The 15572-nt window shown below is 41.6% G+C and overlaps 1 protein-coding gene across 1 annotated transcript in view; it reads left to right on the top strand.

Annotated features, from left to right (window-relative positions):
• The window catches only part of PRKCE (protein kinase C epsilon), a 267657-nt gene that overhangs the window by 220964 nt on the left and 31121 nt on the right, over window positions 1-15572 (top strand). The gene's annotated exons all lie outside the window — the stretch shown is intronic.

Genomic DNA, 15572 nt, shown 5'->3' with positions numbered 1-15572 from the left:
AGAAGCTAATTTTAACTGCATAATTTTTAGTAGCCGGTACTAGACAGCAACAAAAGTTGTTGTCTTTCCCACCAACAGGAATTCTGAGTGAAAGTTCTCACAGAATAAGTCTCCTTTCCAGAGACATCACAAACAGCAGGAGGTTGTGTCCTCTAAGCAACCGAGGTCTTTGAAAATTTTCTTTCAGTCAAAAATCCATTTTTCTTTAGAAAACTTCTTTTGCCAGCTGTAGCTCTTCGTCTCCACCTTCTATTGGTATGTGGTTCCACGTTTGATGCACCCTAGGTTTGACTTTTTTCTATACCTTTAAGTTTGTTTTCAATGCTGAAGATTCAACTATATTTCTAAACTTTGCCATGGTAATATTTCTTTCTTCTTCTCTGCACTTATTTTCGAAGCAAATATATTTATAGTTTTAGATAGTGGAAAGTGACAATTTCAGAAATTCATAAGGAATCCACAATAAAGGAGCAGACAAGTTTGGTGCTTTACAAAGTTAAAGAATTTGAGGATTTGTTTCCATAAAAATGTGGAGATAATTTCCCTTTCTTAAAGGTGGTATTTACCCACATTGTAATTAACAGTCAATTTAATGGCTGCAGTGAACCAGTCGCACAGAAAAATCCACATTGGTAAAATTACCTTCTTCCTGCTGGATGCAGGTGATAGGCATCGCTTTTCTCTTCCACCTCCCATCCTTTCACACACATTCCCTTTTTTTGCCTCTCTTTCCCTTCTCTTCCTCCCTTTTGCCTTGCTTTATGTGCAGCTTCTGCGGTGTGTTGGCCCCAAGCTGGACTGAATCACTCCGTGCGCATGCGTTCTGTCTTTGACTTTTTATTGTCCTGGAGGTGGTTGGATCCCAAGAGAAATATCATTATGGTGGAACAGTGCTTTGTAATTTAAAGTCTGCAGGATACATTCAGCTTTTGATTCAGAGGCTCTGCTGACATGGCCAGTTTGTTAGTGGCATGTTGCATTAGGTGCATCATCGCCCAAGGCAAAAGGGGAGAAATAACATGGATTGTAGGATGAAATGGAAAAGAAAGAAAAAAGTACTAGGAGTATATCTGGTCTTATTCAGCTTTGGCACAGGCTTGTGGATCTGCACATGGTTGTGATCCATAAGAATAGCCTCTTTTCCTCTCTGAGGACTCTCGAGTCCTCTGCATAATACATAACAATGTATATCTCAGTTGCTCTAAGCAATACAAAGAGAAAAAAAGAAATAGGGATTATCTGACAAAAAATTAATCATAAGAATATGTCTCCATTCAGAGCATGCCAAGACTTAGGAGAATACATATTGCAGTTGTCTTGCATGGAGCAGTTTCAGTCGGACGAGTCAGCACCTCTCTGCATCATTTGTTGCAGCATTCAAAATGCATTGGGATCAGGTCACTCCTGTACGTAACCAGAAGCTTCTATTAACTGCCAAACAAGGAAAGGAAAGGAAAAGAAAAGAAAGCCTATGCTCCTGAATTGCTACCAGTCATAACTACCTAGCCTACCTTTATATTTTTAATAAAGAATACCTGTCTTCCATGTAATTATATCTCTAGAAATAACACTGCGGTGTGAAATTAATGGTTATTCTTGAAAGTGGGAAATGCCGCTTGTGTGGGCAATACTTCAAGGAAAGTGGAAATATATAAATAAACGAACATGTTTGATGGAAATGCAGGTTTCAAAATAACTGCTATGCCTTCTGAGCTTTTTTCAGCCATGCATGTGGAAGTATTTGTTTGGAGCTAAACATAGCTATACTTTTGGAAGTAAATAAGTAGCTGTATCTAGTGCTTTGGCTTGTTGGTTAGATTTTAGAAAGTGCTATGATGATACTGAACCATCATCTCTTAATAACTAGTTTATCCTCATTTCCCCCGAAGTTCAAAGGGAAAGCTAGTTCCCTGTTTGGCAGTGGAAATTATTCTTTAGGTTCATGGCTTTGCAGCTGGCACAACAGCAGCTCCCAGGCTTGTCCTATTATCAGTGAGTGTGTGCTCACTGGAATTGTGCACCTTTCTGCATAATAGAGCTTACACGGGAAATAAAGATTCAAGTTCATCTCTTTTATAAATAAAGAACCTGCTGTTACTAAATTCATTCCACTTGATGTAGAAAACTTGAGGATAATTTACACTATGGAATTTTTAAGGATCATAGGTTACTGTTGTGTCAAAAACACTTCAAGAACTAATAGAAATGTCTGTATAAACCCTGCCACTTTCTCTGTCATCTGGTATTCAATCAGTCAGGCAAATGTCAAACTAGTGCCTGATAATACAAGGAGAGTCAATCAGACACTATAGCTATTTCTATCACTGTTTTTGGCAGCTATTATTGTTTGTGTTATGCAATTGCACAGCTATGAAAAAATGTAAGCAAGTTTCAGGAATGAAGGGCTAGACTGTGAATCTCATTCTGCCTGTGAGTTGAACTGGACTTTGAACTCAGTGATGAAAGGTTGTAGACTGTGTTTGCTGTCACCTATCCGTGACATACTTGAAGTCAGCCATCAACAGCTTAATACATCTTTTCACTTAGGGATGCACCAAACTGGATGTTAAGAAAGCATAAGTGCAATGCATTGCTCCTAAACTGACTTTTTAGACCTCTGTGTGCATTACACAGCTATATGTCCATGTGGCATGTTCTCATTTTACCTGGAATTGTTGGGCTGGATACAGGAATTTGTGGGGGTGTGTGTGTGGCTCTGGCTCTCAGCGTGGGAGTTCAAACAAGGTGAACACAAGTAGCTCATTCTGGCCTTAAACACATAGAAAGATTTCTTGTTTCCCTAGCTGAGGACATCAGCATTAGAATAGGGTACCACTTCATTAATGCCTGTGCCCCTAGTTAGTATTTGATTTAAAGAACAAGCATTTGAGCAGCTTGTTCCAGGGAAGACTTGAGGAGCCAACAGTTACATGTTGCACTGATCTCTGCCGTCTTTCAGCACCGTTCAAGTAATTATACAGGGTGCTCTCGCTGAAATGCAAAATCAGCATAAAAAATAACTGGCAAATTCATGTCATCTGCCTCGCCTCGGCTCATTCTTCTGGTTGAGAATCTAATGTCTGTGTAGCAGATGGAGCCTTCGAGTTGTGCAGCGCCCAGTCACAGAGGGGCTGTCGGTGACATGAAGCAACGCTCGGGTCTGTAGCTTACTGCAGGTTCCCGAGGCTGGTGCACTTTGTAATTAGTGCACAGCCTGTGACGAAGGATTTATTAACGCAGAGCTGAGGAGAATGTGAATACAAATGTGCTGATGTGGGTCCTTGAGAACCTCCAGGCTTTTCTCCTGCACAAGTACGCTCTTGGAATGCTAGTTGGGTACTTCCTTGGCCGATGGGCTTTGCGAGCAGTCCCATGTCTCAGGGCAAACCGCAGCAGTGTTTCAGAAAGAACAACTGCATAAAATTAAAAGCGCTTTCATTAGCATGTTTTTCTGTGAGATACAGAATATTTAGAAAGTCTGACTTCAGTGGTGTATGATTCAGTGCACCCGTGGCAGAGTAATAAGGAGTTATATTTACACCGATGAAAACGTTGCATGGTCAGTGGTTAGCATGTTAAAAGTCATCATTCTCCCCAGTTACCTCACTGGGTTATTTCTGAATGGCAGCAACAAAATAAAACGATTGAAACACATTCCAGTCCTGTCTCCCCCCCACCCACCCCTTTTGACTTTTTGAAATACAGAGCTAAAACTCAGAGGTACTTAGACAGGGAGCACATTGGTTTAATTTTCCTTTTAGTATGTAAAGATCACCTTACTGCAAATCTAAACCATGAAGGGTTGAAGTGTTTTTTTGAACTCTGTCCCGTGCAGGAGAGTAAGAAAGACCTTGCACCCTTACGTAGCACACTCAGACTGAAGCACAGGGATATCCTGGACTCTACCCTTTCCCCACATAAGTTGCCTGCTGCAGGAATCTGCTGCTGCAGTTTGCGTTGGCTCAGGTGAGCAACGAGCTGGTCCATCCCCTGTGGTTAAAGCAGGAAGCAAGGAGTGACCGGTGGTGCTGCGGGGGTGTCGGAGCCCCCCCGGCGCAGGGACCGCTGCCGGCATCGGGCATGTGCCCCGGGGACACATTCATGCTCTGCTCCACAGTGTCCTGTGTCCAAAGCAGAGCACAGGCTCTGAGGGGGTTTTATTTGGCGGCCTTGTGCCCCCTTTGCCGCGGTGGCTCGAGGCACATGAATGCGCAGGATGTGCTCCCGCAGGAAGAGGCAGCGGGCCGGGCGGGAGATGAGAAGCAGGAAGGAGGGCTGGTTCCCAGGCTCCTGGCAGCCCGAGCGAGGGAGGCCGCCCTGCCATCTGCCCGGCTCCTGCATTGTGCTCCGAGCCGCTGCCTGCGAGAGCCTGTGACAAGATTTCCAGCTGTGGAGGGATGAGTAAAGGCTGTGGGAATAGGATGTGAACCGTGTGGTCTTGCCAATAGCAGCCTCCTTGCTGAATTTCTGCTGGTCTGGGGACACAGGAAAGCCCTTAGCTGGTGTGCGGGGGCGTTGGGTGTGCAGGGGAGCCCTCGTGGGCAGCTGGAACTTACGGGAACCGAGAGGCAACGTTGCCCTCCTTTGGGGAGCCGCAAGCTGCTTCCAGGGGGAGTTCCCAGCAGCGAGGTCAGCGTTGTTTTCTGGGCTCGTGTTTGTTTGGTGCAAGGTTTTCTTGTTTAATAATGCTGTGTTGTGTAAACAAAGCTCTGACCTTTACCTCCTGATAACAGCATAGGTAACGTCAAAGGAGAGAGGGCCGGGAGCGGGGATCTGCCAGGGTTAATGCCAAGTTTACATTCCTGCGAGGGCAGCCATGTTCCGGTGCGCGCCGCGGGAACGGCGGCAGCGCTTCTTCGCAGATAACAGCGGCTAAACGCTACAAAACGTGTTTATATTTGTTTCTGGGTGGATGTCAGTGATTTTCAGGGCGATTGATGTGTGCGCTTTTATAACAGGAAAAATGTGTGTTATCTCTCTGCACTTGGTAGGAAGATTTAAACTGAGAAGCATATGCAAAATAAAAATGCACTAGAATTGCAGCACACTTAATACAGAAATTCACTGAAACAAGAAAGTTCCTGTAGTTTTCTTACAATGCTGAGCTGTAGCTTTGTTTCTACAGAAACATGCACAGCACTTCCAAACAAAGTCATGGTCTTCAAACAACTTGCTAGAGGAAGAAAGAAGAATATGTTTTGTTTTGCATCGATGTAAAACTCTGGAAGTGTTTCCTAAATATAGTTTGCTGTGAACGGACAAAAGCTAGGACTGAATTTTGCTGTGCCCTTCTGTCATGTTTGTCTCCAAACAATGGAAAATATTTCTATAACCCAGCTGCGGCGGTGTTGGTACCGGGTCACGTTGAGGGTGAGGCTTTGCCCCTTCGCTCGCTATGGGGTGGCATCTGCCAGCGTTTCGCAGTCAGACAGCAAAGGGTGCAGGAGCCGCGGCTTTAAGGTGAGAGGCGTTTCACAAAGGTTTGCCAAGCTCTCGAGATGCAGCAGAGAAGCTGGAGAGGAGCGCAGAATGTTAGATCAAACATGCAAGCAGCTCTGTATTTACTGTTTTTAAAATACTGACGTTAAAAATAGTAAACAAATTTGTAAACAAAATTTGGATGCCACGATGCTGCTGAAGGCACTCGGATACCACTTCTCCCATCTTCTGCACAGAACCTGGCTACTTTGGGCTCTGGGTTTGCATTTGTTCTCTTTTCTTCCCCCTTTGCTCTCCCCTTTCTCCCTGCTCGTTATAAAACGCCTGTCACTTGGTGCCCCAGCAAACACTTCTGCGTGCAGGTCGCTCCTGCACTCATAGGCTGAGTGTGATTGCACGAGGCTATTCATATCTGGGAAGTGTGCTATGTCCTCTGTGATTTGAGGCCCCTGGCATGGCTTTTCACATCAAAAATCTGTTTATTTTGAAGTGCATTATTATTGTTGTTATTACTTTTGAGAAAGCACATAGCATATATTGTTTATCATTGCAAAAGACTACGGAAAAAAACGTATTTAAGCAGCCTGAAAGCAAATTTAACAGAGTTCCCATTTAAACTTTTGAAAACTTTAAGAGTAGAGTTGACAACTCTTACTCAGGTGTTTTTTTTTTTTTTTAAAAAAAAAAAAAAAGGGAGGGGGGGAGAGAAATGATACTGCTTGGGAAAAGTAAGAAACGCAATGTTTTTGAGAGCGCATCAAAAGCTTTACGACCCCCAGCATAAGCACAGCAAGGACTAGGTGGGATGCACCTCAGGTCGGGCAGCTGCTCTCCCACCTTTCCTCTGGGATGGGGCAGTGGAGCAGAGGGGGGCAGGTGCCCCTGGCTGAGCTGGCAATGGACGGAAAGGTGAGAGGCAGCAGGGACAGAACACTAAGAATTAGCTACTCTCTTGTATTCAGGACTAATGTCCACCCTGTCCACCACTGCAGTGTTTCACCAAGGCCAAGTAAGCAGCTGCCAGAAATAGGTTGTCTTTAGTGATACTGAACTGATGTCACAGCTTTAATTCACACTTGGTCCCAACCTGCACCGGCTCCTAGGGATCTTATACTGCCTGGGCAGGAGCAGCCTCTGAGAGCAGAAGTTTCATGGCCCCAAGAAGTGCCCGTGGCCTGGATGTCCCTGGTGCTGCAGGGCAGAGCCTCCAGCTTCGGTGTCGCTCCCAGGGAAGCGATAGGGATAAACCGGGAGGGAGAGGAAGGGGAGGCTTTGGCAGATAGGAACGGGCTTACACAGTGGCCGCTACAGATGCACCTTGGTATAAAACTGAAAGAGCAACTCTGGAACATACCTGCAGCCTATGTAATACAGAAATACTGTCCTTAAAAAAAAAAAAAAAAAAATCGAAGAAAGCTAGGCCACTCATAACCTAAACTGAGGAACTCCACGTGTTCAAAGTGTGGAATATTAAGGATAAAATTAAGTAGAAACAAATAAACATTATAGCACTCAGCAGGTTTTTACTTGATTTATTACATGGTTTCCAAGGGAGATCCTATGTCTATTAACACCCATTAAAAAATAATGCCTAAATATAGGCTAACAAACATAAATAATGAGTCAGATGGAATTGCTACGGTCAATTAAGTGGGTAATGGATATTTAAAAGATTCCAAACATCAATAAATCTGAAACAGCTCTAAAGGAGTACTTGTAGAACAAAAATAATATGCACTTAAGGAACTGCCTGAGTACATATTTACCTAAACTCAACCACCAGGAGGAGGACAGCAAGCATTTATGGTACTGTATGATGAGGACATAAAAAGGTGTACCAAATGTGTGGAAGTTCATTAGCTGAAAATGCGTAATAACTCTAAAGGGGCCAATCCAATTTATTATGCTACATTAATATCCTAAGGAGACCCTGATACTCATTTATACAAGAACCTTTAAATACTTGAGAGAGTCAGGGTGAGAGAATCCCTTTCAGCAGCACTGTTCTTTAGGCTGATTCTACCTTCAACCTCTGAAATTTCACTAAGGAAAAATGAGGGGATCTTTTGTCAGCCTCTGCAAGACCCAGCAGTACATGTGCGCTCACAGCAGGAGAAAGGCTCTGGTTTTCTATCAATGGTCTCAGAATCATACTGCAGACCCCTTAGTATATCATTTATTATGTGGTCAACTTTGAATGCAGTACTACAAAGTTGCTTCAGAGACTGTAAACTCGTATTCCCATTTGTTTCAGGGGTGGGCAGTGCTGAGTTTAATATCATATATATATATATATCTTTGTAATAGAGTGCAACTTTGCCACTTCTCTCCTATTTTGTTTTTAATGTGTTTTAATTATTTTTCTCAGAGATTCATTTATGCATTTAAATTTGGAGTGCAGGGTGTGATAATACGTAATGAAATATAGATATAGGAAACGAAATAGGATATGAAATATAGGAAGTATAGGATAAACATGATTACAAATTGACGTGAAGGTATAGAAGCTGCTGTCTGGTATATGAGAGACTGGTCTTTTAAAAATCGCGATTCTTATTTACAGTAAGAACTTTCTGACATGAGCTGAGCAAAGCGGTTTTACTGTGGAATTAAAATGTACTCAGTGTATTCAGTTTAAGGCTGTCAGAAGACTGCAAAGAGACCTTATTGAGCATTGTAATTTAATGAAATTTTATGTAAAATAGTTCTTCTATAAACTGTGTAATTATGTTTCTTACTAGTGTTGCCCACGTAACTATCTGGAAGTTTTATAGGATAATTTCTGATCTTGAGACTGTAGAGTCTGGTTAGCAGAGCTCTGAAGTATAATGCTACAGGCTAGGCACAGAAGTTTTAAAAAATTTTTGAAGTTTTGAAAGGCTTTCATTTTATTCATTTTGAGGAAATTGTTCAGGAACAGCTCATTTTGTTTACCCTGTGGTCTTGCTGAGGCCAGTATTTACAAGCATGGACTACCCAGCAAGTAGCAAATGTTCCAGATGAAGATGGTCCTTTAGCCTCCCAAGATGTACACTCAGAATTTACTCTTTTTTTTTTTTTTTTTTTTTTTCCTCCTCCACTCGGGGGGAAAAAAAGGGCTGTTCCTGGGCTGTTAGGCTCCTTGTAGCCTCTCTGTCTTTCCCAGCGAAGGGAAGTTGCTATAGCACTTCCTAACCCCTGTGTTGGTGGAAGTGAATGACCTGCAAACTTCCTAAGTCTTAGCATGTTATTTTTCGCTCAACACCCATGTGTGTCGCCTTTCCATTGCGTTCCCATGAATTAAAAACGGTGGGGCGTTTGTACGAGCACCCTCGAAATGCTGGTGCTACCAGCGGGGGGCGCGGCAAACCCGGGCAGGTCCCATCACGCTTGTTTTCTGGAGGAGGCCAAGGGCCTGCAGGGCCCCCATCCAAAACACCACTGCAACCGGAGCTTCCTGCACAAGAAGAAACGTTTCTGAAAGAGTCTTTCAGAGAAGCGTCGTTTGATTTCTCTAACTCAACTGTAGTTTTAGAAGTTTGTTTTGTAAACTATAGCTGCTTCATAGCGTAACCCATTTTAACTACAGGTAACAGTGGGGCCTGGAGTTGGGCCTGCCCGTGCTAAGCACAGGCCTCTGTGGCCTCTGTCTGGAAGCAGCATTAGAGTCTTATTTTGTGTATAGCTCAGTATAAAAGGGAGATACAACACATATTCTTTCAGGCATTTTCTTGTATAACAGATAAATAATAAAGTTTCTTCTTAATTTTGCCAGAATCCCTCTACTATAGTAATCATCTAATAGAAATACTGTTTATCTTACAGAATTTTGTATTCTGCAAGAATTTCTGCAGAAAACAGTTGAACTTCTGTTGAATGGTGATGTTTTGATCCTTCTTACATTCAGCACGGCTGGAAAAATTTCTGAATTAAGAGCCTGAACACCCTTCCCTGGTTCAGATCACATGATTGTCTAGAAAGGCATTAGGCATGTGAACTATGTTACTGAAATCAGAATAGAAGCAAAAATTATTAAAATATTTCTTCTGGTGAGTCCATATAAGCAAACATTTTGTTGGGACAGCATTCTTGCTGCGTTACATCATTTTATTTATGCTGTATAAATTATTTAATCTGTTTTGTGTTCTACATATTACATGTTCTTCTCTTTGGAAAGGCTCTCCATAAAAAGACCCAAAAGGACCCAAGAGGTTGAACTGAGTCCAAAGCGAGGATGGAAAAATGAGTATCTGTACAAGGTTCATTACAGATTTATTTATTTAATTAATTATTTACTTATTGACTGAAAAAGCATTCTTCTCCATGGAAACATGATATGGAGCTTTAACAGGAGCTTGCTTACTTCTAGGATCTGTATTTGTTCCTTGCTAAGGACACCCTTGGGAGCACAGGGAAAAGAATTCTGATACATTTGTTTCTTTTTATAAAAGGGAACACTGTCTGCAAAAACCTTCAGCAACCCTTTTCTGTTATGCTGTCTGTGTACTGCTAAGTTGTGAAGGGCCTTGGCTATTGCAGAAGAGACACTAAATGCCAGTTCATGGTGCCCCCTTAATGGCTTACTCAGGACGTGCTTCTCATTACCTGTGTTTGGCTAATTTATTCTATGCCCTGTGTTGGAGTCACCAAAAAATGTCCATAGAAAGTTTTGAGCTTACTCTAACAAAAAAAAAAAAAAAAAAGAGAGAGAGAGAGAAAATGCAGACCGATTCAACTTTTATAAAACTCAGCCCCCAGCATAATAAGCATTATTAAGGAAGCAAACAATTTGTGTTACCATTTACAAGCAGATTATAATATTGTAGGAGTTCTTTGTCTTCACTGTGTGTTCTCCTCTGAGTACATTGAAGGTCTGGTGCCCTGAGCAGCACAGAAGGTTTTTAGCTGGAAAATGGGAATTTATATAAGCCTAATTAGCATCTTGTGGTGTTTTGTTTTGTTTTTGTATGGACAACCTCATCTGAATTAAACAGAGAAACATTTCTAAAGCTTTGTCACCTTTAAAAAGAAAGAGGGAGGATAGGGCTTAAGGCAAGCTTTGGGTATCAGCTGCACTACGTAGCCTCTACCTTACGCACCTCTGTTCTGTAGGTAGGGAACGTCCTGGTCGTGTGATGGTTGCATGAGTTGGCTTTCAGTCTTGCCAGGACACGGCTATGACGTTAATCCGTAGCAGAATGTGACCAAAGCACAGGGGTGCCCGAGTCCCTGCAGGGAAAACCAAGTGGCTTTTCCCTTCTTCCCTGAGTCAGTGATATATTTGGAACTGGTCACTGGCTAGGAAGGAATCAAAATCTGTGTTATGTTAGTTAGTAAATGAATGTCAGCTGAAACTTGGGGAAAAAGGTGGGGGGTTACTCTAGAATAAAATTCTGCTAGAGCATAGCACAGGGATGCTATATAGCTGCAATATACTGTGTGTCTGCACTTAGGGTGGCAACAGGATTTATGGAGTGCATTAAATTAATCTGAGATGTTGCAGCTTTGACCTTGTTTTTAACAGTCATTTAAAAACTTTCAGTCTTAGGCAGCATTATAGAAGTGATAGGTTTGCAGTGGAGGGAAGTTTTTGGCCCTGTATCATGACTATGAGTGAAAACCTGTCTACACTAGTGTGCTTATATCATACTAAAATAACAATGGTATTGTTATGCAATGTTGACCTTTAGGCTAAGGTAATTTTAAGCCTAACACTCTAAACACTGTTGAAGAAAACCATCTAAATCACAAATTCAGAAAGATTTATTTTATACATCTGTGATTTAAGGAAGAAAATTGGAGGTCTGGGATGAGATCCAGAACTAAACCTCTCAAAGAGAGAGACTGAAGTAGTCAACTTTAGCTAGTTAAAGATATTCTGATCCTGTTTTTCTCTGGTGTCCTGACCTAAGTAAAGTTCACTTAGTATGTAATGGAAAAAACAACAGGTTTGATAGCAAAATGCAGGAAATGCCTTCAATCATGGCTGATTACAGTAGCAGCTTTTCTTCTGTTGTTTCCATTTTTTAGAATGCTTTTTCTATGTGCCTGAAACAATGTAGAATAATAGTGCTTTGGAGCCCTTTATTTTGTATTTCCAAGTAGGGCAATTAAATGTCTGGCTTTTCAATGGATATGCATACTCTTCTGGATGCTGGCAGATTTTGCAGTCAGGAGACTGCAATATGAGAAATGTGAGAAAAATTAAGAACTGTTACAGGGCATAACTTTAAAACCTAGCAAGTTTTGTGTGTGTGTGGCAATTCCAGTGTATGTAACATGCCAGATAAATGTAGAACCCTTTTTAAAATCTGCTTTTGCTTGGCTACTTCCTACAAAAATGGAAATTTCACCACTAATGTGAATGAGAACCTGATAAATTGCTAGTAAGACACATGAAGCAGAGAAGAAGCTATACAGAAAATATGTAGCAGTTCAAATTCATCTCACTTAAATTTAGAATATAACTAAAGCTCCTGAGTCAGGAGCCTAATTGTCCTAGGGTGCGTTTGCAACTGATGGAGAAAACTGGGCATCTCTAGGGAGCTCTTGCACATTCTGTGCACCATCTAGTGGGAGATTCCTGTCTTCTAGATGGGCATGGAGAGAACCTGGGACACACTGTGGTACCCTCATCCAAAACCTAATGTTTGGTGAGATGAATCTGGGCCAAAATCCTGAAAAAATGTCTAGAAGAAAATTATCATCAGAACAGAGCAAAATGTTTAATAAGTCTGCTTGCTTTCATGTGGAAGGTAAATTTAAAACCGGGATGGAGTTGGATTGATTGCATGGCATCTTTTTATTCTGTCTTTCCTGCTATTTGTGATGGGCTGCATGAGTTATAAGGCTTCATTCCTGAGATACTCAAATAAGACAAACTTTTTAAGATGCCATGTGGATAGACATGCATTTCTTGGGCATGTGTTCTTCTATTTTATGTAAAAAAAACTTTCTATGAAGGAAGCAGAGCAGAGCAAGGAAAGAATGTCATTATTTTCAGTTATCACAGAACTTGTATGCTTGAAACCCAAGTCCTGTTTTATTTTCTGCCTGTTTGCATAATTTGTATTGCATTGGTGTTGAAATGATGGTGACTTTGGCATCTTGCCTACTAAGAGCACCCAAAAAACCATTGCTGTTGTTTTCAGAAGGCAAATGTTTGAGCTGATCGAATGTAAAAAGTTCATTAGTATGCCTGTTGATAAAGTTGCTAAGCTTTCTAAACTTGATGTGACAAGCTTTTCTAGCTTCACGCCATCCTTTCACTATCTTTCATCAAGTGGCTTTATCAAATAATGATTTAGAATTGTTTGGCTTAAAAGGATTATAAATGTACATAGTAGGCACTTTTAGTTTGCGCTCCACCTAACCTATTGTTCTAATATGCAATCTAATGCTTATGTTATTTGAGATACAAAAAAATAAGAACACAAAGCACGGAACCTCAGAGAGTAAAGCACCCCGGCTTGAGCGTGTCCTCGGCTAAACCCAGGGAGCTCCGTTGTCTGCAGCGGGATCACTGAGGAGTCACCGAGGGACAGGGGTTGCCCCGGGCCAGACTTAGCAGTGCCTTGAGGTTTGGGCTTTGTCGGGGAGCTTGAAACAGGAATGGCACGGACTGCAGCCTGTCATTCACAGCCGAAGAGCTGGGTGGTTAGGAAATTAAAAAAAAAAATAGAAAAGGTGAATTGAACCAAACTGGAGATGGAGAGGAAAAAAAAAAACATCAGTAGCCTTAATACCAAGCACTCGCATGTGAGGTAGGAGACCCGAAAGACCAGCAATGTCCACCTCAGCTAAGAGCTGGACACTGTTCTTGGCAGTGCCAACGCTGGACATTGGCGACAGTGTCGGCACATTGTTTTAAGATCAGGACACTGTTCTGGGCAACAGACTTGCAGCTGTTTGCATCCTACTTTTGCAAAAACCTTTGAGAAGTCTGAAGCAAATGTTTTATTAAATCTCAAGGAACCTTACAAAGTGACAGATTTATTTTCTAGTGAGGTTAACTCTAAGTTTATGGGACAGGCTGTCATATACCATAAGCTTGATATGAAGCTAGCTCTGTTTAACATAGTTCTCTAGTTGGTGCAAAAACGCCAGGCTTGCCGGCCATGTGAAGACAGAATTGCCACTGGAATTCAGTACAAAACCTGTCTAAATCAGGGCTCCACGTACAAGCTAAGACACAGGCACTGTTGTAACTCTATATCCCCTTCTGGCCTTAGGCTCACAGAAAAATTACTGCTTTCCCAGGTAGGGGTCATGGAAGGACTGGGTTTAAAAAGCAGCGTGATGTAAGTACAAAAGGCAACTCTTGAAAAGGAGACGGAGACCACTCCCCTGGTGCTTAGTCAGTTTTGGGGAATGTTTTATGTAATGCATATTTAAACTTCCAGAAAGTTCACTTATGCTCACAAATAAAAACGTGGAAATAATAAGAAAGGAAAAGCAACACAAAGGAAAGCTGTTGAGTGCTATGTATTTATTTGTCAGCACATTACTTGAAGGAAACTCAGCATAATAAGATAAGCAAATCATGCACTTGTAATATCTTAAGCTGCTACCGACAATTGTAATAAAGTTATGGTCAAAGCCATTAGAAAGCCGTATATGGAAATTATTGTATATAAAATATTTTTATGCTACCAGAAAAGTCACTAGCTTGCTGAAGTTACTTTGCCTCTTAATGACTAGTGTTTACAGAGCCACCAATGGCATTTATGTGTATGACTCGCTCTGATTTTCTTGTAAGGTAGGCAGCAAACTTCCACATGCTACTTCCCTCCTCCTTCCTGTGACACCCTTCATAGTGCATAGCCTCTTTGCAGATGACCTGGGGATGGACATCTTGCTAGACAGGGAAAGTGAATGCATGGGGTTTAGAAAGTAAACATGCACTGACAGGAAGTGTAGCAATAGTTACATTAAAATTCAGCATTTCCCATTAATAACAAATTTATCTCTCATTTGTATCAGGATTGAAAAAAAAAGCCTTGCTGGTGTCTTTTGAATAAAATATTTAACGCAACAGAAGAATCCACTAATGAAGGGCACTCCTGATATATCTAGCCCATAATCTATGTAATTCTAGGAACGTAGAAGTTTTACCTTAATTAAAATAGAAAAATAGTTTCAGCTTGCTAAATGAAATTAATTGATATAATGAGGATATTGCCTTCAGTTATGAATTTCAACAACAGTCATTCATACCTGGAAAGTGGTTTTGATGGGTTCTCCGTGTCTTGTTATGGGGAATTTTTTCTCTTACCTTCTGCAGTTTCTTTTGTGACAAGCCCACTCAGGACATGCAGTGGAGATGGGATTTTCCCATGCAGCAGAACAAAGGCACCAGCAAAATGATTTCAAATGCGCTATTCAATGGGTTTAATGTTGTCAAAAGTCATAAAAAACAAAAAGGACAGATCTGCATATGTGGCTTCCAGAGCTTTCCTCTCAGATGTCCTATATATGTTCAGCAAGGTACATTCTTTTACTGAATTGTCATCCTACAAATATCCTTGCTTCCAATACAGTGGTTTGTAGACAAAAATTATCCTTTCTAGCTGGCCTACACTCTGAAATGTATATGCTTCCTGCTTTTGTGGCCCATTTGGCAGTTAGAGTAGAAACAGATGCTGTGGGGATATTTCATTGTCAAGCAATCGCTTAAACCAGTATGTGATCCTGTTTCTTAGCTGCTTGACCTTGTGGTTCAAATGTGGATCTGTTCAGATCCACTAATGTTTATCTGATTCAATGACTACCAATAGCAACATTTAGCAGACTTTCTGATTTTATTGGTTGAAACCCATCGTAAATTGCCTTCAACAGGAAAACTATCTATGTTATCTAAATGACACGTGACACACATGGCCATGTCTACCTGGCCACTGTTTGAAATCAGGCTTTGGCAATCCGATCCTGCGCAGACCTAAGCGATTCAGCATTTATGGGAACTGGAAGCTGTCAGTGTCTCATGACGCTGGCCTGTGGAGGAATGAATGAGCATTATGGAAGTTTTCTTGCAGGTTACTTGCAGCCACCCTGCTCTTCTGTTCCGACTTGCACCAGCTTTACGATAATCCTGATTCTTTCTTGACATCCTGCCAGTCACTCCAGCTTCTGAGGTGCTTGTGATGCTGGCAAGC

The sequence above is a fragment of the Tinamus guttatus genome, unplaced genomic scaffold, assembly GCF_059628265.1.
Source record: "Tinamus guttatus ecotype Peru unplaced genomic scaffold, ASM5962826v1 Tinamus_guttatus_pri_ptg000208l, whole genome shotgun sequence".
NCBI classification, from domain to species: domain Eukaryota; kingdom Metazoa; phylum Chordata; class Aves; order Tinamiformes; family Tinamidae; genus Tinamus; species Tinamus guttatus.
The sequence above is the reverse complement of the archived record's forward strand: the minus strand, read 5'-3'. Positions and strand labels throughout refer to the sequence as shown.